This window comes from Girardinichthys multiradiatus, chromosome 13 (assembly GCF_021462225.1).
Source record: "Girardinichthys multiradiatus isolate DD_20200921_A chromosome 13, DD_fGirMul_XY1, whole genome shotgun sequence".
NCBI classification, from domain to species: domain Eukaryota; kingdom Metazoa; phylum Chordata; class Actinopteri; order Cyprinodontiformes; family Goodeidae; genus Girardinichthys; species Girardinichthys multiradiatus.
This window is the reverse complement of record NC_061806.1, coordinates 11,107,588-11,132,209: the sequence shown is the minus strand read 5'-3', so window position 1 is coordinate 11,132,209 and position 24,622 is coordinate 11,107,588. Positions and strand designations below refer to the sequence as shown.

Sequence of the window (24,622 nt, the reverse complement as noted above, 5' to 3'; positions counted from 1 at the left end):
CAGTATCCACAAAAATGGCAGGACCCAATGTTTTCCAGAAGAACATTTCAAACATCATTCAGCATGGTCCAGTTCAGATACTCCTGCCCATTGTTGGTTCTTTGGTCAGTGAACAGGAGACTGCAAGGACTCCCTGAGTGGTTGCAGTCCTTTACTAACAAATTGCAATGGACTGACACCTTGCCAATCAAAGCAAGTTACTTCTTCAGGAATTTAAGTTAAACTAGCACACCTGTTAGATAGTTAATGGAACAACCTTTGCTCACCAAATGCACTAATGTCTCCTCTGGCCATTTCACCACTGTTCATACACTGGATTACTTGGATACTAAGCACTGCAGACTGGGAAACCTCCACAGGAGCTGTGGGTTTGCAGATGCTCTGAGCCACTCATGCATAGATCACAATTTGGTCCCCATCAATGTATATCAAATTCATCAACAGTATTCAAGACATCGGCTTGGAGAACAAAAGGTTCACTGCTGACTAATATTTCCCAACCACTAATAGTGTCATGATAAAGAGATAAGTGTTCTTCTCTCCATCTGTCATAATGTTATGCCTGATTGGTGTATATAGTCAATGTAAATATTTTTACATAATAAGTGCAACTCAAATAAATCCTAGATATATACAAAGTATGTAATGTAGAAGTTGTTTTTTCTTTCTCACCATGGCTGTACTTGTGTGTGCTGTGAGCGGCCTCACAGTACGCCACAATGCTCTGCCACTCGTCCCTGAGTGTGACAGGAGCAGATGTTGAACTCATTGCAAGCCGCGGGGCTATGAACACAACTACCATCAAACAAAACAACTCTCCCCTCTGGACAGTGGCTCTGCAGGCCACTTTAGCTCTTCACCAAGAGTTTGCTCTCTTTTGTTCATTATCTGCTGATATCCAAAGCAAAAAAACAAAAAACAAAACAGAATAAGGAAAATGTCATCTCCCAAACTGGGACAAGAAGTTCCACTTAACTTTAACCTAAGCAGGCATTTTAGAAAGCTGTGTTTTACCTTGTGGCACTGCCTTTTGACTGATTGAGCTGTCAGAGTATTTAGGTCACTGTATGATATTTAATGGACAAGTACAGAGGATGATGGGTAAATCAAGCAGCACAGACTGCAAAAGGTTAGACAGGTTTGTTACATAAGTGAATTAAAAGGTCTGAAAGAGGTAAAAAGGTGCTTTCACTTCCTTTGTGTTTTTCTCCTGAGTGTATCCAGCTCCTTTCTGTTATATCCCAACTTCTTCTATGTGCAGCTGCTTTAACCACCACATGGCAGTTTGAAACAAACACAAGGTCAGGGTTCTGAGCTAGCAACCTGGTGGCCACTTTGAGAGAAAGGTTCCCCTCAGAGGCATGCGGGTTCAAACCTCTTGGCAGAGCCTTCTAACAGAGAGCAAACACATGTGGGTGTCGGCCCATCTGTCTCAGGCTCAGCAACCGTGATGGGTATGAACACGCTCACGAGCACAATTCCTCAGGAGAGTGAGACATGAGCTCGTGTTGGCAGTGACAAATGATGGGCATGGTGAGGGAGAACCAGTTAGGAGATGAAGTGACCAATACATCAGATAGCCAAGACTGTCATTTTTTCACTTGCTCTTCTGATTTTTCCTATCTTGCAAACAAGATCTGTTTTAAAAGCTCACTGGGAAAGCTAATATCTTTAGATGTATTATCATGGTGTTGATTCAGTACCAATTTAAGCTTTGAAAATGTGTGAGTTTGCTAACTTTAATTTCTGAGATAGACAACACAAAAATATGACATTAACTTTTTTATGAATTAAAACATGAAAGGTGTTGCACACATTTGTGTTCAGCTCCCCTGTGTTAGTACTTTGTAGAATAACCTTTGGCTTAGACTATGGGACTAAAATTGTCTTCCATACCTCTTCGCAAAACAGCTTAAGCTCAATGAGATTAGTTGAAGTTTCTATGCATATCACTTTTGAAGTCTTGTCACAGAGTTTTGTTTCAATTTAATTTTGGACTTTGGGCCATTATAACACATAAATATGCTTTGATCTAAACTGTTCTTTTGCAGCTCTGCTTGTATGTCTGGGTTTGTTGTCCTACTGGAAGGTGAACCTCCATCACAGTTCGAGTCTTTTCCAGGCACTAACAGGTTTTATTCCAAGATTGCTCTTTGTTTGACTCTATCTATCTATCTATCTATCATCTATCTATCTATCTATCTATCTATCTATCTATCTATCTATCTATCTATCTATCTATCTATCTATCTATCTATCTATCTATCTATCTATCTATCTATCTATCTATCTATCTATCTATCTATCTATCTATCTATCTATCTATCTATCTATCTATCTATCTATCTATCTATCTATCTATCTATCTATCTATCTATCTATCTATCTATCTATCTATCTATCTATCTATCTATCTGTCTGTCTGTCTGTCTGTCTGTCTGTCTGTCTGTCTGTCTGTCTGTCTGTCTGTCTGTCTGTCTGTCTGTCTGTCTGTCTGTCTGTCTGTCTGTCTGTCTGTCTGTCTGTCTCATATCCACTCTAACCAGCTTTCTTGTGTCATATGGAATCAAACCATCCCTGCAGCATGCTGTTGATACCACCACGTTTCATGGTGGGCATGATGTGTTCAGGGTAATATGAAGTGCTAATTTTCCACCACACACTGTATTACATAAATAGAGCAAATATTCTGTTCTCATCTGATCAGTATACGGTCTCACATAACTTATACTCACACACTCTCATATTTGGGTCCACTACATGGCTTGTGCCAAATTAAGGTGGGACTTCTTATGGCTTTTCACTCATCCCAAAAGGTCAGATTTAAGGAGTTCATAAATGTTAATTGCCATGTCAACAGATTGTGGCTCTGAGTTGAGGATCCCTGCAGCTACTCCAGAATTACCCTGTGCCTCTTGGCTGGCTCTTTTGATTAATGCTCTCCTTGCTCAGCTTGTCAGTTAAGGAGGAAGACCATATCCTGGTAGGTTTGCTGTTGGGCCACACTACAAATTTTTGTATGATGGATTAAACAGTGCTCCATGAGATGTGAAAAACGTGAGACATTGAAAATACTATCCTAACATGGGGTTGTTTTTACATTGAGTCTTGCAAATACACATTCATCCTTTTCAAGATATTAAGATTTTTTTTCTTAAAAACATTTTATTTAAAGTTATGACTAGCTATTAACTAGCTATTTTGAAGCTTTGTCAATTTCAAAATTAGAAAATAAAATGTTCCTATAAGAGAAACTTTGACATATTAACAGGTATTTAGATCAAACATTTCCAGTATAACACTTATAACTGTTTTTCTGAAGATTCCAAGACACCACCTGTGTGGGATGAGAGGTTATGACCAGACCTATGCTCTGTCAAGGATATGTTCAAGTGGCCTGGAGTAGAGCAGGTAAGTAGGTCAAATCTGATGTGTTTTTGTACACTAGACTACAGAGGCAACATCTGAATGCAGTTGGTTTTACAGGGTTTTATTTAGGGGTATCAGAACATTCTTTGTTTATAAAAAAATAAAAACCAAGTATCTTTTTTCTTCCATTTCACAGTTATGCACTGTTTTATGCTGGTTCATCAGGTGAAATCCCAATAAAATACATTGAAGTTTGTGGTTGACAAAGTGGGGATTCATTTTGCAAATTGCTATACATATTTTGTTGACCTTCACATTTTTATTCATATATTTGGAGCATGTATTAATTAAACCTATATATAAGAATGTATATTTAAACTTTAAATTATACTTGTGAAAAATAATTTTGAGTAGTCTTAACATAACGAGCTAAAGGAATAATCAATCAAACTGACTGTATAAATTGGAAACAATTAAGCTGTTTACGCTACTTCTTTGTTGTTTAGTTTTATTTCTTTAAACAATACAAATAGGACTTCATCCATTTTGTTGTTAATTCTTTGCCCACTGTATTGAAATAAATCAGCCATCTGCTGGAATCCAGCTAAAGGAAATGCCTCATTTCTTTGTGAATTGTCTGGGGTCTTTAATTCCTCTAGTCTTTGGTGATACAGGTGGGGAAAAGGTGTGTGCATGTTTGTGACAAAGAGAGAGGAGTGAAAAAGCAAGATAAAAAGAGAGAAGGACAGATTGTGAATGTGCAAAGGAAAGGTGGTGACGGGTTCCACCTAAAGTGGGATTCATTACCGTGCATCTGTCAAGGCGCTGACGGAGGTCTTGTTGCCAATGGCAATGTGGAAGGGAGTTAAAAAGCACAAGCACCGCCTCCTTCTCTCTATCCTTCCTTCTTTCCCTCCTAACCTTCTCTCTTTCTCAAACTGAGTGTCTCAGCTCTCTCCTCTCTCACTCTGAGCCAAAGCAGACAAACACATCAGCATGTCTGTCATTGCTCCGGCTTCGCCATCTGCAGAAGCCGACACTGTGCAGACAAGAAAAGTCCATTATCACTTTCCTCACTGTGACTATTTATCTCTCTCACCATCTCTCCCTGTCACTTTCAAACCCACCCACCTACCCCACCCTGCCTGCAATCGCCCACCCACCCACTCTCTCTCTCACACAGACACACACACACACAGCATCAACTAGGGCTGTCACAGGCAAAACATTGCATCACTTGTCGTTCCATCTTTCCTCAGAAGCTACTGAGCACACCTTTTCTTACAACGGCAGGGGGAGGTAAACCCGTGTATTTGTTGAGGAGAATTTTTAAAATGCAAGGGTTTGTTTGTGTGTATAGACTAGCTGAATAAAACTCAAAACACCTATATTACATGTGTCAGACAGACATTTAACCCCAAACTGCTCCAGCAGGGATGCTCAAAGCATATCAACTGAATCAGAAGGTGGTGCTGGTATGGTTTGTTTTCTAAAGTGTCTGGGACTGATGTCAAGGCTGGAAAATATTTACAAGAGGAGGATAGTTCAGTTTTCAAATGTTAGCACTATCTTTGCACATCTAGGCTGCAAACACATGTGGTTGATGCAGATGGACACTTCAGGGCATTTCCACAGACAAATAAAATTTTCTTAAAGCTGCAGAAGGGAGTTCTGAGAAAACCGTGGATTTAGCCTGAAAATTTGAACAAGCACACCTTAGAGGTCCCTCCCCCTTGCTCTCTGCTGTGCTACAGCCCTCCTCCTCCACAGCGAAGCCAGCTGTGAACGCGTAGGCTAGTAAGCAGGGCCACCAATGATGGCGGATAAATAGTATGCCACATTCACTGGCAGGGACGAAACATCAACAAAATGCTTTACATTGACTATGATCTGCCCATACCATTAGCACAGCTGTAGAACAACAGCAATCATGAGCTTTGACCATGGTATGCGTTGCGTGGGAGGGGGGGGTGAGCAGCGCGTAAATGAGCGTGACACTGCTAAGACATTCCTCCTGGCTCTGATTGGTTGCTTCTGGCCGGGAGCAGTGTATTTTTGCAAATGGAAGTAGGATCATTGGGAAGAGGCAGAGGAGCTTGATTGTTTTACAGATTATTTGTCTCATATTGTAGTGTCAGGACACAGTGACAGTTTTAACAAAAATGTAAAACATAAAAATGTGACAAAAAGTGGAAAAGTCGCAAGGTACTAAATATTTTACACAAGTCTGATCTCAGATTTGGTGATATATAACTTTTGTTTTGTAAACTTCAAATAAAAAAAACAACTAATTAAATTTAAATGAATTACTTTAAGATAATCTTACTTCATTAAAGCTAGCTAAATTAGGGTCAAGACATTTGCAGGCAGTTATGTATTCTTCATGTACTCTGATATGATGCCTTTAGAAACTGACTAGCAAATTCACCTCTTTTAACTTGCGATACAGTATATGTTTGAAAAATGCAGCACCAATCCATTTTGCTTTCCCTGGACAGTTTGGTATTTTGGCTATCTGCGGAATTTCATTCGGGCAATGCAGTCCCCTTCTGTGACCTTCATTTTAACTACAAAAACTCAGATGAGGAACAAAGCAAGCCATATTTCAGCTGCTGAAAACCTTGCCCACACACCCTCTCAGTAATCTCTATCTGAGCTGGAGGCAGCTTGTGTCTAGGTGAGAGAGCTGGTCAGGGATGGAGAAGGGTCAGGCGTGGCCTAACTGAAGAGATAGGATCTCTATTAGTGCTACAGAGACCTCTTACCTTTCAAGCCTCCAAGCACACTAACAGAAAGCTGTATGAGTCTTTCCATTTCCAGGGTATCTTTCAAAGCAGCGATCTGCACAAGCTCACAGGTTATGGTTTGATAAGTTTCATGAGTTCTAGCTAAACGTAAATGCTTCTGGTATCTGAATTATATTTATAATACAGATGAGGGTAAATGCTACAGCTAACTAGCCTAGCAAAGGAAAAAACATTTATTCAGTTAAAATTAGTTTTGGTCAACAATTAGTCTTCTTTAATCTTATGCCAAAATACTACTCCAAAGTACTCCAAAGTATCATGGGTGGTTGTCCTCAACTATTACAATGGAAAATATTGTCAGTTCAGTTCAATTCAAGTATGATTTCCCTTTTTACATGTGTGTGTACTTTTATATATATTTAGTTTTTATGCTACCTCCTTTTAACATAGTTGTTTTGACAAAAAAGCATTGACTATGATACATTTGTTTTTTTCATAAATAGAAAGAAATGCTTAAAAATCCCCCACTGTGTTTCACACAATCATTGTTCATCATAGAATAGTGGTGTCCAAACGTTTTGCCAAGCAGGACTAAATGAGCAGGCTGAAGTACTTCTTTAATTAACAATGCAAAATTGTTGCTTTTTCTTACCAGCTCAAGAATAATCTAAACCTAAAATATTGTAATGAAATGGAAAAAGTAGTCTGATTTTTCATAGGGGGAAAACATAAAAAGTCTTACACATTTGAATTTTGAAAAGAAATGAATACAATTTCCTTTATTTTTTAAAACCAATTCTTAAGAATTTTACACTTTTTTTAATTCTTGATTTATCATTGTCATGAAATTTCTCTAGGCTGCTCTTTGGACACCTGTGGAGTAGAATTGTCCTGTTAAGTTTTTTATAGAAAAACTGTTAAATAGCCCTTTAATTTAGCATTGATTGGACCTAGATACCACCATTTGTCACTTGCATTTTTTTCTCAGAACTTAGCCATTGTTTGTGTCATGCCCCAGTTATGAGATGAAACATGTACTGAACTGAACACAATCACAGAGACTGGTCGGAAAATCTGCATTTTGTATTAAAATAATGTTTTACGTATTTTCTGATTTTCCATTGTGACTGGCTGTTTAAAGACATACCAATTGTTAGCCTCAATTGTTGCAAAACTGCTTTGACTTAATTCACAAATTCCTTAGAATAAACATTGGTTTTTAAACATAAACGACATTGAATTGTGATATCATTGGATAATTTCATTGGTCCCCTTGTGCCTTCATTTGTACCTAGTTTCTTTATTCCTTTATTTTGCTTGGTAGTTTCAATTGAATTGTTCTACCTGTGTAAAGAGTTTGTTAACTAAAATGTGTTTAACTTGGAGTTAAATTGTTTCTGTTTATGAATTTTAATTTTTTATGGAGAAATTGTTGTAAATTGATTCAATATGTGTGGAGAGTTTGCTGTTTTGAAAATGCCAGGGCTTGAATCACTCTTTTATCTATTGTTCTAATACCACCACCAGAGTGGGCTGGTATTCACAGGTCAGTACTTGACAGACCGAAAGTTATTTATTTAAATATTAAATAAGTTAAAAACAATTATTAAAGGGCTGCAGAGTGGCGCAGTTGGTAGCACTGTTGTCTTGCAGCAAGAAGGTCCTGAGTTTGATCACCGGCTGGGGGTCTTTCTGCATGGAGTTTGCATCTTCTCCCCATGCATGCATGGGTTCTCACTGGGAACTCTGGCTTCCTCCCACAGTACAAAGACATGTCTGTTAGGTTAATCAGTCTCTCTAAATTGCCCTTACGTGTATGAATCAGTGTGTGCATTGTTGTTTGTGTGTTGCCCTGCGATGGACTGGCGACCTGTCCACCTTGCCCGTAGACTGCTGGAGATAGGCACCAGCTTGCCCGCGACCCACTATGGAATAACGGGTAGAAAATGACTGACTGACTGACAATTATTGGACAACATTTGTATCTTGTGTGCCAACATTGGTTTTGTTTTTCTACTGATTACCCAAAATGTGACCATTCTAATGTTTTGAGAGTGATATAGGTTTCTGACATGTTGATGTCACCAAGTGCTGAGTTGAATAGACAGTGTTTATTAGTTGACTGTGTTGACACAGCAGGTCAACTCAGTAACTACTTCTATTCTTACTTCAAAATAAGAATCAGAATCAGAATCAGAATCAGAAAAGCTTTATTGCCAAGTACGTTTTTGGACATGCAAGGAATTTGTTTTGGCGTAGTCAGTGCAATACAATACAAATTAAACAGTATAAACATATCTACAATATAATATAAATATATGTGCACAGTTTTAAGTGAGTGAGAGTAAGTATAGAGCAGTATAGAGCAGTATAAGATGCAATCTTATAACATAGGTGTGTACTATGATGGTTAGAGCACACTTGTTCGTTTTCTTGCCTCGTCAAAATATTCTAAACTAGCTTCAATCCAACTGGATTGTTGTTTAATGAGAGATGTTTTTAAGACAAACTGTATTTTGACAAGAAATATTGTGGTATTTAAATATACGTCATGTTTCTTACTGTGGCTCTTTTAGCAATACACCAACACAGTAGTACACATACAGTGGTACATTAAGTCATTTGAAACTGAGGATGATGCCGGGCTGAGCAAAGAAAATCAGACATGTCAATTGCTTGTTATGTCTTTATCTTTTTATACCTTGCTGAAAATACCAAGATTCAATGCTTCTGAAAGTTCTGCTTCATTTCTAATGAATGCATTTGATTTCTGTTCCCACGAAGGAAAAGAGGTGACACTGTCTCCACAATCTAGGCAACCGGTGATCCCTCCGTCATTCTCTTCAACCAGCATTTACGCCTGTGTTTATCTACATCGCCAGACCCAGCTGCCTGAATAATGAGCACGATTGACAGAGTACAATTTAATTAGGAGCCTCAAACAGCAACGCAGAGATGGAAGATACTGGAACAGAACAGGCATGGCGATTAATGAAACAATGCCTTTTTGGTGTTCCATCATTTCGATCTGATTTATTAATTACCCACGGCGGTATTCTTTTTGTTTTTATCTTACTTGTCACGCAAATTGGCAAAAGATATGCACTAGAACACAAACACACTCACAGGAATGCAGCGTCTGATATCATGGGGAGGCCTTCATTCGCATTGTGTGATGCAGAGCTGTGACTCACAGTAGGTTGATTTGAAGTTCTACATGAAATCTGGTTTGGTTTGCAGTTTAGGAAATTCAATAAACACAAACATCATGGAACATGGCTGAGCTCACATATACATCCGTGATTTGATTTTTTTCATAGGAGCAGAAGTGGAAGTTGGCGTGTGAATCAAATGCATTTTTTCTGCTGTTGAGATGGCAGGTAGTGACATCACAGCCACAAAGGCATGCAGAGGAAAAAAAAAAAATGAAATCCCACTTTAATATCCAGCTGCTGGCTGCCTCTGGCCCGGATTAGGACCAGATTATGCTCGAATGCGCTTTATGTCCTCTGTGGTGCACCGTTGTTACCCAAACGCTATCGGACAGACGGTGATACAGAAAGTACAGAATGGCAGACAGGCACATTGTTAGTGAAAACAAGCAGGCTCTCAGTCTTTATTAAAGAAAAGCTGCATTGTGATGAAGAGATGGAAACCTAAAGAAAGTCAAACACAGGTGGATATATGGTGCAATACAAATACAACAAAGGAGCATTTTTTATTTTATTTCATGTTTTTAGATAATTTTAAAGTTTCCTATTTGTTTAAATTCATAGGTTTTATCCTACATACAATTAACTAACAACCAATCTGCAATAAAGTCAAACAAAGCTTTTTCCACGAATAGAAAACTGTTTTCTTGTTAGATTTTTGTGTATGGCTTAGGAGCTGGCCTAAATATCTGATATCATCTACAGTTTACATATCCTCATCATAGGGATGAATGTCATATTTAAACACTTTTAAAGACACTTCTGAACCATTTTTTCCAGGCTGGAATGATTCTACAACATACAACTTCAATGAATTTTAAAGACAAAAACTGGTCACACAAATGTGAATTAATGGTGAATGTTCTCTCACACATGGTGAAATTTCACATACAAGCACAAATATATACATACACTCTCACTCATGTCATGTAGCAAGTTACAGAGAAACAACTGCCTTTTATAAGCAGATAATTTCATCTGAGTATATGACCACTCCTCTATCATAAACAGGTAGAGCTTATTACATTTGGTTGATTTTCTTTCATAGATCTGCCTTTTAGGCCTAGTTTTCCTCCATTTTTAAGCGGACCATTTCAGAAGCTTAATGTAAGCCTGCTTTAGCTATTCTAAAACCAGTTTTGAAGTTTGTTTGAGATCACTGTTCAGTTAAAACACCCACAAAGCATAATATTTCATACCCAACATTTCTATTTCTCCAAACTTAGGTTGAGTTGATTTAGATCTTGATTGGCATGCTTAAAACAGGTCTGACCGTGTAACTACGGGTGCAATATTGGCTTAGCGTGCTACCAGTTATTTCAGTGCTTCTCAGTGCTTCTTATTTTCTTTTACGCCCAGCCTAGGAAGAAGAAAATATTTTGTGCTCCTCCTCTCTCTGCCCCGACTATAAATAGTATAATTTGTCTATAAAATTGTTAAGACTTATAACAATGGTGTTAGGTGTACTTAACATAGGTGCACATCTGCATGACATTGTATCCTTATTAACATTAAAGAAAACAAAAAAAGAAAGAAATATAGATCAATTCACAACAAAAAATAACTTTATTAACATTGTTTATGTACAGGGGTTGGACAATGAAACTGAAACACCTGTCATTTTAGTGTGGGAGGTTTCATGGCTAAATTGGACCAGCCTGGTAGCCAGTCTTCATTGATTGCACATTGCACCAGTAAGAGCAGAGTGTGAAGGTTCAATTAGCAGGGTAAGAGCACAGTTTTGCTCAAAATATTGAAATGCACACAACATAATGGGTGACATACCAGATTTTAAAAAAAGACAAATTGTTGGTGCACGTCTTGCTGGCGCATCTGTGACCAAGACAGCAAGTCTTTGTGATGTATCAAGAGCCACGGTATCCAGGGTAATGTCAGCATACCACCAAGAAGGACGAATCACATCCAACAGGATTAACTGTGGACGCAAGAGGAAGCTGTCTGAAAAGGATGTTTGGGTGCTAACCCGAATTGTATCCATAAAACATAAAACCACGGCTGCCCAAATCAGGCAGAATTAAATGTGCTCCTCAACTCTCCTGTTTCCACCAGAACTGTCCGTCGGGAGCTCCACAGGGTCAATATACACTGCCGGGCTGCTATAGCCAAACCTTTGGTCGCTCATGCCAATGCCAAACGTCGGTTTCAATGGTGCAAGGAGCACAAATCTTGGGCTGTGGACAATGTGAAACATGTATTGTTCTCTGATGAGTCCACCTTTACTGTTTTCCCCACATCCGGGAGAGTTACGGTGTGGAGACGCCCCAAAGAAGCGTACCACCCAGACTGTTGCATGCCCAGAGTGAAGCATGGGGGTGGATCAGTGATGGTTTGGGCTGCCATATCATGGCATTCCCTTGGCCCAATACTTGTGCTAGATGGGCGCGTCACTGCCAAGGACTACCGAACCATTCTTGAGGACCATGTGCATCCAATGGTTCAAACATTGTATCCTGAAGGCGGTGCCGTGTATCAGGATAACAATGCACCAATACACACAACAAGACTGGTGAAAGATTGGTTTGATGAACATGAAAGTGAAGTTGAACATCTCCCATGGCCTGCACAGTCACTAGATCTAAATATTATTGAGCCACTTTGGGTGTTTTGGAGGAGCGAGTCAGGAAACGTTTTCCTCCACCAGCATCACGTAGTAACCTGGCCACTATCTTGCAAGAAGAATGGCTTAAAATCCCTCTAACCACTGTGCAGGACTTGTATATGTCATTCCCAAGACGAATTGACGCTGCATTGGCCGCAAAAGGAGGCCCTACATCATACTAATAAATTATTGTGGTCTAAAACCAGATGTTTCAGTTTCATTGTCCAACCCCTGTAGTCTGTAACAGAACAGATTTAAAGTGCATCAAAGTGCTTGCAATTTGCAAAAAAAATAAAAAATTAAATCCTTATTTAAACAATAAATTTTTTTTAGCTGACTAATTCAGTCTTTCTCAAATAGTGGGGTGCGCCCCATTTGATAAGTAAAAATAAAATCAATAAATATTAATAAATTCAAATTGATCACCAACATGAACTCAGGAGCACAATATATAAAACACTTTAATATACAAAACAAAATTAAATAAAACAATTTGTGCTGATATTTGTTTATCAAAATGAGGCAGTAGGGATTAATGGCTACAATGAGCACGTTTTGCAGTGCACAGCTTTTCAATGCGGGGTTTGAAGCATAATACTGCAACTCTCAGCTCCTGCTCAATGTTTAGCTGGGACCTGTTCTTGGTCTCAGTGCAGCAGCAGGAGAGAAGCCAGTCTCATAAAGATAGGATGTTGCAAAAGGACACAAAATGCCCATAGCGCTCTGTCCTAAGAGTGGAGACTGCCTCTCTACACTCAGCCAGAATTCACTCAGTGTCTGCGATGGGAACCTCAGTCTCAATGTGGAGTCAGATGTCATGTCAAAGAACTGGTCCTCCTCTGCAGAGCTGAAAACAGGTGGAGCTGGTGCACAGAAAGGATCTCTCACCCAGTCATACTGGGAACTGTTTTCAGGGTTAGGTAATTTTAAAAAATCCCATCAGTGATGATGGGACATTCTGCTTAATACATGGAATCACTGAGGTGGCCTTATAGTCAGTAGTGTCAACGAATCCATGCCGGTTCTCAAATGATTTAGTATTTCCTTCATCAAGTCGCCTGCCCCACATTGCAAGCTTTAAAAAGTAAAAGTAAAAGAACTGATCTTATCTGTGACCTGAGGGAGGTGTTTGTCTTTCCCTTGAAGCTGTAGATTTAGTTCATTTACCTTTCTAAATATGTCACTCAGGTAGGCCATTCTAACCAGGAACTTCTCATCACAAAATTTTTCTGCGACTTCATACTTGTGCTCCTGCTCCAAAAACATTATTATCTGTCCTCTGAGCTCAAAAGCCTACTTGCTTCACTGTGAAACAACACATCTTGATGTTCAGCTCCCATCTCCTCACAGATAGCAGAGAAGTTTCTTGTTTTTAGTGGTCTGGTCTTTCTAAAATCTACTAAATCTAAAATGTCAGTCATGACCTCACTTAATTCAAAGGAAAGGTGCCTTGATGCCAGTGCTTCTCTGTGTATAACACAGTGTGTCCACTCAGCATTAGGTGAGGCCTTCTTGATGGGTGCCCAAAGTCCTTTTCTCATCCCTGTCATGGTATGCGCACCATCACTGCAAACACCAATGCATTTCTACCACTATAGCTCATTCTGTCAGGAAGCAGTCCAGCATTTTGAATAGCTCTTCAGCCATGGCTCTGCCTGTGACATATTTACAAAAAAGTAGATCCTCACAGTTTTTTGTCATGTCAAAAGGTACATAAGCAATATACCTACAGTCTTTGTTGCTGTTAGTTGCTTCATCAAATTGTAAGGCAAAACATTTTTCTTTGAGTTTATCTACCAGCTGTTCTTGAAGATCACTAGCAATGTCATTTATACATCTGGCGACAGTGTCATTGCACAGAGAGATAGTTTTTAATTTTGCAGCACTTGCATCATCTAACATAACAGAAACCATGTCTATGGCTGCAGGTAGTGTCAGCTCCTCTGCTCTGGTGAGGGTTTTTTGACCCTGAGCAATTTGGTACGCCACCTTATATGATGCTAACAGTGCTCGGTGGTTTTCTGAAGTAGCATTCACAAAGTAGGATGATTGTTGGAATATTTGTCACCTTTTCACTGAAAAAACTCAAACGGTTTATCAGCGTGACTGGGCTGTAATGTCTTCAGGTGACACCTTAATTTATTTAGCTTCATGCTGTCCGCTGCCAATATTTCTAGTCACAGTAAACACAGTGGTCTTTCCTCGTTTCCCACCGTACTCATAGTGAACCCAAGCGCTACATAAGCTTTGTCTTCGGGAGACTGTTTTTTTCTCATTATCTCCATCTCTCCGCCTTTCTTTTCATCCCTGTTAAATATTTTTCCATGATGTCTCTTGAAGGTTTGTTGACTGCACTTCATATCTCCAGCTCTATGCTGTGTGTTTGCAAAAAAAAGCTTATGGTGCGTTCACACCGAATGCGGATTCTGCAAATATTTCGTGTCATTTGTGTGCTTTTGCCTGCTTGACATTCCACGTGAATTCCACGTTGCCATTTGGTGTTTTACCTGTGGAGAGCCGAAAAACGCCGCCGACGTCGGCATCTCTGGGTTCACAAGATTCTTCGGGGCGGGAACAGTTCGGAGAGTACCACCACCTACTCCAGGAGCTGCGTCTGGGTGACGGTCGATTTCAATGGTACTTCCGTCTATCCAGGACCCTGTTCGAAGATCTGCCACCTACTGTAGTGGATGCACAATTACACTTTATTCTAGTACGGCAAACAAAAAAACACGTTCCCTGGGGTCTGACTCAGAAGGACTGAGTTACATTAACATTAGCCTGCTATACTTATCGCATTTTTTATGGTTTAATGTTGTGAGCAATGAGAATTGAGAATGTCTACTTGAAATTTAGAGAGGCTTAATTCTAAATGTTTCTAAATACTACATTTATGCATCCAAATCAACTTAACAAAAAATGTAACACATATTGTTGTATGAATTGTAACATTATTTTTGCATGAGTGGGAATAACAGTTGCCTTTCTGTTTTAGGTGAAAGAAATTTCATCATGTTATATATTATTCATTAAAACATTTGAGATAACACTAGAATTTGTGCTCCTGGTTGATAAACCAGGAAAATTGTGTAGCGACTACATTAAAATGCCTGACAGCACAGTGAATGGCATAGATCATATGATGTTCTACTGTTTTCAGGTTTGCAACTTTGCTGAAGGCCATGCCAACAGAGCTCAATTGTCTGCAGAAAAAAAACAGGGTGTGAAGTGCAAGGATGGCAGTCCTTCTAAGCCTGAAACCATAGTTTTCAACTGGAAGAAGGTATCTTGTTCATCAGTGATGGCAGCAAGATAGTGCTGGAGATTGATAGACAGATTGTGGCCTCACCTGGGTTCTGACAAATTCTCATGAGATATGGATCATGATCGAACGAACAAGATTCCAAATACTAGCAGCTAAAAGGAGCTGCCTCCACAGGGTGGCAGGATCTAGCTTTAAAGATAATAGTGAGCACCTCCTTCATTCGGGGGAAACACGGAGAAGAGCCACTGCTCCTCTGCATTGAAAGGGGTCATTTTAGGTAGTTTTGACATCTGAACAGGATGCCTCTCAAGACACCTTTGGAGGTTTTTCTTGCCACGCCCCACTGGGACTACAGTAAATATTCTTTCTGGGCTAGGAATGCCTACAAATCGCAGCCTACAAATCGAGCTGAGAAGTTTAATTAACGATGTCCGGGATTTCTTCATGGGCCTATTACCGCAGCAATGTGATCTTGGATAGGTGGAAGATCCATGGATGGATGGATGGATGGCAAAATAAAATGAATTTGAATTGGATTCCCATGTATGTGTCCTTGTACAACCATTTCCAACAATTGTTGATCGAATCCACACCTTTTCTTCCTAAAAACAGCTTTCAATCCCTTTCTTCCTCCACATCTCTGCAAAAGACCTTGATATTACTTTGAGTGTTTGCCACAGCACATTTCCACAGCAAATCTACCGTGATATGCTTGTTCCAGTGTTGCCAAGTCCCCATTACTCATCCTGATGACTCACCAAGCAAGTCTATAACACAAATGTATCTTTGCCATGGAACCTCTGGGAGTATTTAAAAAAATCAACGAGCATGTGGATCAAACAAGTGTCCCATTTAACTCAGGTGTGAGGAGCAGACAAATTTTGATACCCTGGGAAATAAATTATCATCCCTAGTTATCATCCTCCTTGTGGGTCATCCTCTCTGCTAAGTCAGGCAAAAGAAATTGAATCTTGAGTCAAATCACGCAGAAACATAACGTGACATGTGATATCCACCAACTTTCTTGCAAACTATAATCTTCCAAAATTTTTTAATTCCCCCAAGGTACTAAGAATTAAAATCCAGCTCGTGCAAAATCAATGATCATTCGTGTTCACGGTACAAAAAGAGGCTTGCAGTGATCAAACAGAATGGTAACAAGGCTTTGAGGCATACCATCATCCACCCACATGAAAAAGTGCAACACCTACACAATAACAGACACATACGTATACATACATGGGCACCCAAACCTTTGCAAACCAGTCAAAAAACAACATCAGATAAGAGGGAATGGATACAGAGGAACGTGATATACTAATCCTCTGACAGTGACTCAGTGGGGTCCCAGTGGCAGTGCAGCATCCCCGTAAGAACACTGGTAAATGAATGGCAAATGAACACAGGGAGCTAAGTAAGAGAGCAGGCGGATGCAGCAGTTCATTTGTGAAATATATTAGGATTTATGAGGCAATGAAGTGTAGAGGTGTTTTATTAGTGTTCCACTGCCATCGGTTGACCAAGATGGCAGAAATGACACTCTGAATGTTTCAGCTGCTCTTTTTTGCTCCTCTTTACTGGCAGGCTATGTAGTTGTGTAATGTTGTGAAGTATAAAAAACAGGTTTTGAAAAGACCTAATTTTAGTAATTCCCTAGATTTTATTCCTCCTTTTAATCTGGAAGGCACCATATTTTCTTCTTACAGACAAGGTCCTTCTCCAGGTCAAACTATCACCCAGGCTGACAAAATACACCTGACACTATATTTGCAGAAACGTATTTCCAGTATATGCTCCATGCATTGAAGTCACCATCAATATGCTACTCTGTGACCTCAGCTGAACCAATCCTTGAACAAAATCTCGTTGATCTCCACAAGCTATCTAGAACACAGCATAGGATGATGTGTGTGGGACTGTGAGTTTATACACACGTGTGTGTGTGTGTGTGTGTGTGTGTGTGTGTGTGTGTGTGCCATGGGACTGGAATGTGAAGAGAGGTTTTGCTGGTTCAGTGCATCTTGGTTGAGATCAAAATTGTCTTGAAGTTGTGTGAATGGGGTCACCAAGGAGAGTAATAAAGAAAAAAGCCAGGTTGGTGGTTTCTGGCAATGTGTATGTCTCTGTAAGACTTGTTGTGAAATAAAGATTGCTTAGTTTGGCTTTTAGCAACTATAAATAATAATAATTATTAATGGATTTTAATCAAATCCAACAGCATTTGCCTTTATACAAATATGAACTTCAGTAAAATCCCATCCTTAATCTGTAGGGTGTAATAAGGCGTCAGCTCAACCTTTGCACGTATAACAGCCTCACCTCTTCAGGGTAGGCTTTCCACAAGATTTCGGAGTGAGTTGATGAACATTTGTTCTTCCAGGTGTGCACTTGTGAGTTCAGACACTGTTGTTGGACAAGATGGCCTGGCTTGTTGTCACCACTCAAAATCATCTCTAAGGTGTTCTAAGGGGTTGAGGTCAGGGATCAGTATAGCCAGTTAAGTTCTTCCACACCAAACTCTCAAAATTTCTCATTATAGACCTCATTTTGTGTACTGGTGTGCACCCGTGATGAAACGAGGAAGAGGCCATCCCCAAACTGTTCCAACAATGTTTAAGAGTTCCTTCAGACAGAGGGTGATTTATGACTCCAGAGAACACGTCTCCACTGCTCTACAGTTTTTATGCTATGTCTCTATGAAGCACTTTGTTATTTTTATTGGTGAAAGGTGCTGTATAAATAAAATTTACTGACTTGGTCCCTTACTTGCCGGGGTGGTGTGCTCCACACCACTGCATCTGATGGTTTGCATTGCACTTGATGATGTTCGGTTTGGGTGCAGCTGTTGGACCATGGAAAGCCATTCCACGAAGCTCTCTATGCATTGTTCTCCAACTAATCTGAAGGCTGCTTTAAGTTAGAAAGCCTGTAGATAATGACGCAGCAGAAAGCAGGTGATTTTGCTTGGCCTGCCAATTTGAGGCTGAGTTGTTGCCGCTCCAAATCGCTTCCACTTTGTTATAACATCACCCAGTGAGCATTTTGATGTTGAAAACACATCTAAACAATGTCTAAAGCGTTAAGATTGTTTACTTACATCTAACATGTTTATTAGAAGTCTAAATATAGAGATCTAATAATATTAACTACATTCCTCATTATTCTTGGCAACATTTTGTCTGTCCTCTGTCTTTGTTACATACGTTCAACATATTTTCACACAATGGTGGATATTTTTCTTGTAAAAAAAACTGAATTTCGTTTCTGATGATATTGTGGACATGTCTTGCAGTCAGGGCACACTCTGAAAAGCTCTATTTTTTAACCACACTTTAGATTTAAATGTATGTTTCTGGGCTGGTGCATGGTGTAGTGGTAGAGCAGTAGCCCCATATACAAAAGATATTAGTCCTCAATGTCAGTTTCCATAAAATCCTTTCCTTTTTTACATGTTCGATCTTGGCATTTCAGGCATACAATTTAGAGAAGCTGGTTGCCTACATGTGCCAGGGCAGATTTGCTCTAAAAAAGAATATCCCAAGATGGAATTAAGTTGTGATAGACTTCATTAAATCAAGACTGAATCTAACATCAAAGTAGGCAGGTCACATTGATGTAATAGTAACCTGTGTTTGTATGACCTTCAACCATTTGGATTACCTGTGTGTGTGTGTGTGTGTGTGTGTGTGTGTGTGTGTGTGTGTGTGTGTGTGTGTGTGTGTGTGTGTGTGTGTGTGTGTGTGTGTGTGTGTGTGTGTGTGTGTGTGTGTGTTTGTGTGTTTGTGTAAGTGATTGAACGTACATGCAGATATAAGTTTAATTGTGTTGAGTGGGTGTATGTGAGCCAGTTTGTCTGCTGGAGGTGTACAGTTGTTAAATTGGTGAGAACTGTAGAAGGCCTGCAACACACAGCACCCAAGAACAGATGGCCTTGGCCACAGCAGCCCCAGGCAGGCAGACACAATGCAGCACCTCCAGGCAGGAAGAACCAAAGTAGGGAGGGCACATTACCCTCCCACCTGGTGAGCTAGCCCCTGAGAGATAAAGACAGAGGAATGCTCCTCAGAGCCCAGTGTAGCCACTGCAGCATCCAGTTGGACCGACACATCCCTGGAAGCCACAGGCCACCCAACAGGAGCCCACCACTCAGGGATGGGATAAGAGCACCCACACAAAACCACACCAAGAGGAGCAGCCACCTGCTGTCCCCCCGTAACACTGCCTGAGATCGACAGGGCTTTCTCACACCTCCAGTCCCCACCGGATCAGCACAAGCACTGGTGCGAGAGCAAAAGAGGACCATGTCATGCCAAGACTCAACTGTCTTGACTCGGCCACCACAACCCCAAAGCTCTAAGTGTCTCCGGTGTATTAATTTTGGCCCAACCAATTTTCAAGTGCGCCACCAAAAAGTCTCAAAGAAATAATTCGGTCGGACTACCCACCCCTTAGGATGTACATTAACTTAGGATTAATGCTAAGAATGAGTGGGTAGAGGCCACTTGAACTATGTAACTTTTATCTGCTTCCTAACATCTCAACAGAAACCTACTTCTAAACTATATATTTAATGCCAAGACATTTCAATCTGTTTAATGCTGTTCATGCATTTATATTTAAATAATATATTATTTAATATATTTAAATTAATAATACAGGTTTAATGTGTCAAAAGGTTTTGTTTACACGACATGTCTATCCAATTTGTAGAGCTAGGAATGAGCTTCTGACTTTTCCTTACATCATATAATGTAAAAGCTTACAATGCTTCTTTTTGCCACAACTGTATGTGTTTGAAAAAGCAAGATGTCTGTTAGCTTTAAACCAATCAGCTTGGATTGCAGGAATAAAGAAAGTAAATATTTATATAAAGAACAGAAAATGCAAAAAAAAAAGAAAAAAAAAAAATATATATATACCTTTGTAAATGTTTTATAAGGAATGAAATGCGTTCAGAGCATTTACTTACCTCTGAAGTGCACATCCTGTTTTTTGGCAGAGCAACACTTAATATAAACCAAAAAGTTTGTGTACACAAAAATTCAATGTCTTACTTTTGCGTTTTTGATATATATTAACCTTTATTCAGAAAAAACTACCTGATAAATCAAAATGTAGTTATGTATTGTTGCTCTTACCAGAGCATTGATGTTTCTCCCCTGTTGTGTCTCTTATGTCCTTCTACATTTTCTGTAGTCCCAAGATAGTCTAGCAGTCATTTTCTGAAGTCCTTTTTTGAACAACCAAGCAAAGTTTTAGCATACGCTCCACTGTCTAATATAGTACTTTTGCTTAAATATGTTCCCAATAAAACACGGTGGCACACTGCAAGGGCCTTCAATGGACCTCAGTGGATGTACAGTTGAAAAAAGTATAATAACTCTGCTTAATCATTTTCATTCAAGGACAAAAAACAAGTAAATATACTTCTCTGTAGCACAACTGTAATGTGAGCTCAATTTAGTGTTTTTGTTCAAGGGTTGTCTACAGATTGTTAGTCAAAAGCGTGATGCTGCCACCACCTTGCCAGTCAGTCAGTCAGTCACTGTTTTGAGATTTGAGTCTCAAATTGAATCTTCCTAACATTCTCATTATTATTGTGAAGAAGTAGCTCAAAGTTCTTCTTCATGTACCATAAAACTCATCATCATATATGCATTTGGCTTGTCCATATGGGCAGCTGCAGATCAGGTTTGAAGCAAGGCCTTTAGTGTTGCGCAGCAGTCTTTTAGATAGTGGCAATAAAAAACTTAAGTAAAATGGGTGCTCCAGCAGTTCTTAGTTCAAGGCATGCTTGGTCCTTGGTGATCCCTGAACATCCCAACCAAATTTATTTTATCTGAGAGTAACAGTTTGGGAAAAATGATTGAGTGGGAAAGAGAAGACGGCTTGGGATACATAAGATAGGGACAAATGAGCTAATGTTGTAGAAGAAAATAAAACTGTGTTATATTACTAGGTAGCACATGGGCTGCAAGTTGCACCAGCGCCTTGCACCAAGAAATTTCCTGAGAAATTTCCTGAGTTCAAATTCCATTCTGGTCTCTTTCTGCTTGGCAAATGCATGTTCTCCCCATGTATGTGTAGGTTCTCACCAGGTACTCCAGCTTTCTCCCACAGTCTAAAAACATGACTGTTAGGTTACTTGGTCTCTCTCAATTGCCATTAGGTAGGAGTGTGCATCATTGGTAGTTTGTTGTTTGTGTCTCTATCTTGCCCTGTGACGGACTAGTGACCTGGTGCCTGTCGCGACCATTCAACGATAAGCAGCGATAGACAGTGGTTGGGGGGATTCTGTGTAAAGCTCTATTGCAGCTTATTCCTTCCTTTTTATTTTTTGTACTATCAGGATTGCTGTAGTCTCTTTAAAATAAAAGACATCCCTTCAATATCCCTTCAGTATCTCTTCAATACTCATATGACTTGAGAGCTATATAAATAAAGTTTTAACTGATTCAAAGTTTGAGCGGTTAAAACTGGGGTTACCAGCTTTAAATGGTCGAAGTCTAGACTTGAAAATTACAATTTCTAACAGTTCACTACTTAGTGGTTATTTGCTAATTGTTTTAGGAAATGACATGACTGACTACTTCAGAAGCAAAATCCTAAGGCACTATAACTTACAGTGCCTTACATAAGTATTCACTAATCTTTCAACTTCTCCACGTTTTGTAATTTTACAAACCCCAAGTTCAATGCACTTTTTCTGAATTTTATGTGATAGGGTAACACAAATTGTCTAGTGGAAAAACATTTTTATTGTATGTATACACAAGCATCCAGGATTTAATTAGTCCTAATTTGACAATTTTCGAAGGTTGCTGTGTCCTCTGCAAAGACAAGTACTGGACATACCTCTCCTGCTTGGAGTCAATCTTGTGTAATGAGTGCTTAACAGATGTGTGTTAGTGTGTAATTTCTACAGCCCTGTACCTGCTAGCCCATCAGGCCTGCAAACTTCCCACCTAGCATGGAGTATTTCATTAGCAGCCAGCAGGAGACAAAGTAGGGAAGGATCTGTACCTGACCTGAGGAAGTGATGAGTCCAGGAAAAGCCTGGTTGACTGTTGTTCCTCTCAAGCACACCAGAATAAGGAACTGGGATGATTGTTCTCTTCGTTTATTAAGCCACCACTTAAAAACTTGCCTTTTCGACACGCTTGATCATCTAATGACACCTAATTATGCGACCGCTTAATGATGGGCTTCTTCGAGGTCAAGGCGTTGGCCGGCCGCCATGCGGAGAAGGATTTTTGGAAATTCAGAGGTAATTATTGGCAAGAGCTCCTCTCTCATTAGAAACGCTCTGTATCTGAGCAGTGCACAGAGAGTGAGAACAGAATCTAATTATCACCCTCTTCTCACCAACCACTCGCCGACATCAATACCCCATTACAGCACCTTGTCCCCAGGGTGCAGACAAACTCTGACTCCCACACATGTGTGGTGAACCTGTGCACATGTGCGTGTAGCCGTAAGTACTTAAAATGAAACGCTTTGTTTTATTTGGTGCTGCATGTCAGCTATGAACAGTAGAATCTAAAAGTTGCACCGTCTTGTTTTCACATGACAACGTCTTGCAAGAAAACAAACTTTTGTTGAACTACAAAACGCTCCCCGAAGACGTTTGAGTTTTCATTTGGATTTGGGCTGTAACGAGGTGTTTTGCTGAAAATAAATTAGGGGCCTGACAGGATTTCATGTGACTTCACTGGGCCAGATGGAGCTTGACATGGAACAGCAGCTCTTCATAATCGTTGCCTGTATGCAGAGTTTTCCAAAAGGGTAAACACAGTCGCACATGAATTTAGGCTGTGTCCCCTGCAGAGTTCCAGGAAATTTGTGAAATCACAAACATTTTTGTAAAAGGATTGAGCAAAATGTACTGTGCAGCACAGAAGTGTTCATACCCACTGAAATGTTTAAAAGTTTTATGCAGTAGACCAACATAAAGTAGCGCATAATTGTGAAGTCAAAGGAAAATACTTTTTTAACATTATTCACAAATTAAAATCTGTAAAATATGACATGCATATGTATCCAGCCAACTAAGTGTATACTTTATAGAATCAACTTGCACTGCATTTACAGCTGCAGGTTATTTTGGTGGAATATCTCTATACATTTTGCATAACTAGAGATTTATTTTCATACTTCAAATTAGCTCATACTCAGTCAGATTGGATGGGGAATACCTTTGAACATAAATTCACAGTGGAAATGGTGTGTTTGGGGTGATGTGTGGTGTAAGTTTTCTACCACAAATAGAATTTTGAATGTAGGTCAAAACGTTTCTTATGGTTTTCTTACAACAAAGATTTTGTTTTTTTGACAATTTTCTGTAGTGGCCAGATTGGTTGAGTGCATGGCTAATTGTTGTCCAGTCAACAGATTTTCCCATCCCATCTGAGCTGTGGATCTCTGCAGCTCCTCCACAGTTACCATGGGCCTCTTGGCTGTTTCTGTGATTAATGGTCTCCTTGCCGATCTGTCAGGTTAGGTGAACAGCCATGTCTTGGTTTGCAGACGTGCAAACCAAGACTTTTTATTTTCAGAGGATTGAACGTACTCTGTGAGATGTTGGGATATTGTTTAATAACCTCTAATAACTGTGCTTCCAACTTATCCACAACTGTTGTTTTCTTGGTCATGATGTTTGTTCTCTAGGGGTTTCACAGAATAACTAGGTTTATACTCGAAATAAATAACACACATGTAGACTCTATCTATTAATTTGTTGATTTCTGAAGTTGCACTCGATTTTATATAGGGGAATCAGAGTATGAGGGGCTAAGTAGAACTGCATACCATTTTTTTTATTTTAGTTCTTAAAGAATTTTTAAAATAGTTTGTATTATTCCATACAATTCATATTTTTGCACGACCTTGTGTTAGTCAATGACATAAAACCCCAATATGCTGAATGTGTGGTCATAATGTAATAAAATGTAAACAAATTCAAGTGTTGAGAACACTTTTTGCAAGGCACTATAATTCCACCCTAGCTGTCCAAATCACCTTTTCAACCTGAATTCCATCTCAACATAAAGAATTTGTCATACTCCGTCTCCTGCAACATCACAGCTGGCTAACCTAAAACAAGCATGCCTTAAAATGCAGACATGGCTACAAAGGTGATGTTACATCAATCTGTGTAAAGCTGACTTGCAGCCAGCAGTAACAAGTAACTGCAACATCTTTGCTTTAAAGTAATTACCTTTGATTTAGCTGAAGGTTCTGGGAACAGCTAAACCCAGGCTTTGTTTGCATACAGAAGTCTGCTAAAATAACTAGAACATTTGTTTTTTTCTGTGGACAGAACATTTTATAGGACTCTACTGTTGTGACAATGATCCGAAAGGGTTAGGATACATAAATATATGTTAATGATGCTACTTCACCACTGCAG

General features: G+C 39.5%; 1 long non-coding RNA gene across 1 annotated transcript in view; it reads left to right on the top strand.

Annotated features, from left to right (window-relative positions):
• LOC124878963 overlaps positions 1-3,866 on the top strand; it is a 77,914-nt gene extending 74,048 nt beyond the window's left edge. The window contains exons 4-5 of the long non-coding RNA XR_007040914.1: positions 3,323-3,411; positions 3,566-3,866. This is a non-coding gene — a long non-coding RNA (uncharacterized LOC124878963). The remainder of the gene's footprint in view (positions 1-3,322; positions 3,412-3,565) is intronic.
• Positions 3,867-24,622: the final 20,756 nt, after the last annotated feature.